Genomic DNA, 1,765 nt, shown 5'->3' on the forward strand with positions numbered 1-1,765 from the left:
AGGTAATAGAGCACCAACATGTGACTAAAAGTATAAGACCCTGAGTTCAAGTTGTGGTCCTGGTAAAAAGGTACATTGCAATGATCAATACTTACACAATGACTTAAAAGAGATTTTAGGAATAAAGTGTTGAAAATCAAGTCCTGTATACCAGAGAACACATACAAATCCACATAAAGACAAAGCACCAACTTCACATAATCCAATCCATTCTCTGACCTAGAACATATCAAGTAAATATTGGACATCTTTGGACATAACATTGGGTGTTTTGTACTTCAGCAAGTACTTTGGGATCTTGAATAAGGTGTTAGGGAAAAATAAGCGGTATTTGGGGATGGGTACCAGTCTCATGCTTCTAATTCTAGTTATTCAAGAGGCCAAAATTTTAGGCTTGTGGTTTGAAGCCAACCAGGGCAGACAAGTCAATGAAACTTTTATTCCTAATTAACAACCAAAAACTGGAAGTGGATCTGTGGTTCAAGTGATAAAGCATTAGCCTTGTGCAAAAAAAGCTCAGGGTCAGTGACCAGGCCCTGAATTCAAGCTCCAGGTCTGCAGAAAAAAAGCCAGAAGTGGAACTCTGGTTTAAGTGGTAGAGCACTAGCCTTGTGCAAAAAAAGTGCAGGAACAGCACCCAGGCCTGGAGTTCAATCCCAAGACTGCAAAAACGTCAGTATTTAGTTAAGAACAGTATTATTCAGGGGGCTAGGAAGGTGGCTTAGTGGTAGAGTGCTTGCCTCGCATGCATGAGGCTCAGAGTTCGATTCCTCAGCACCACATAAGCAGAAAAAGCCGGAAGTGGCTCTGTGAGTAGTTGAGTGCTAGCCTTGAGCTGAAGACTTGAGGGACAGCACCCAGGCCCAGAATTTAGGCATCACGACTGACAAAAAGAACAACAAAAGTTTATTCAGGAGGATGGAGGTGTGGTTCAATGGCACTATGCTTCACGTGTGTCTCTGGATTCTTTATTCCTAATATTGTAAAAAATAAAAATAAAAAGATTGCTCAATTGGACAGTCAGATGTGGTTCATATGCAGCATGGGATAGGAGGCAGGAAGACTGGATATTGGTGGCTGGCTGGACAAAGTTAGTGAGGTGCTTAACTCAAAAACAATGTACTAACCAAAGAGCTGGGGCATGGCTCAAGTGGAAAAGTGTTAGCAAGCACGTGCAAGGCACTGGCTTCAATCTTTATTACCACAAAAAGAAAAGAAAAAGGCTGTTGAAGAGGATCATATGAGGCAGGAAGACAGAGTAGAAGAACTCACTCAAGGGCAGTGTTCAGTTGTGATTGCATGTTAATAGTGCTAGTGTTTTGATCATATCATAGAGCTTTTGTTCTTTTTACTTTGTCAGTTTCATTTTGTCCCACAGGATGACATGTAAATTTGTCTGTATCAACTCCTTCGGAAACTAGTTAAGCCTTGCTTGGTGACTCTAAAGGTAGCAGGCTAAGGAGGATAGAAGGATTACTAAGGGCTTTAACAAAATCTGTTTGCATTACCAGTATAACTCAAATCTCCTGAGGTTTTTCCAAGGTTTTTGTCCTTTCCACTTGAACCCTGTGTTGGAATTTGAGCAGATGATCAAATGTTGTGGTAATTTCTATGGGACATTAGTTGCTAAATTGCTGAGTTCATTTTAATTGAAGTGTGAGAAGACAGGTAGACAACATCCTGTTCTTTGAGCTCTCTCTCTTGCTCTTGCTCTCTTTCACATACAAGCGTGCGCACGCGCGCGCGCACACACACACACACACAC

The sequence above is a fragment of the Dipodomys spectabilis genome, unplaced genomic scaffold (assembly GCF_019054845.1).
Source record: "Dipodomys spectabilis isolate Male_0828 unplaced genomic scaffold, ASM1905484v1 ptg000071l, whole genome shotgun sequence".
Lineage (NCBI taxonomy): Eukaryota > Metazoa > Chordata > Mammalia > Rodentia > Heteromyidae > Dipodomys > Dipodomys spectabilis.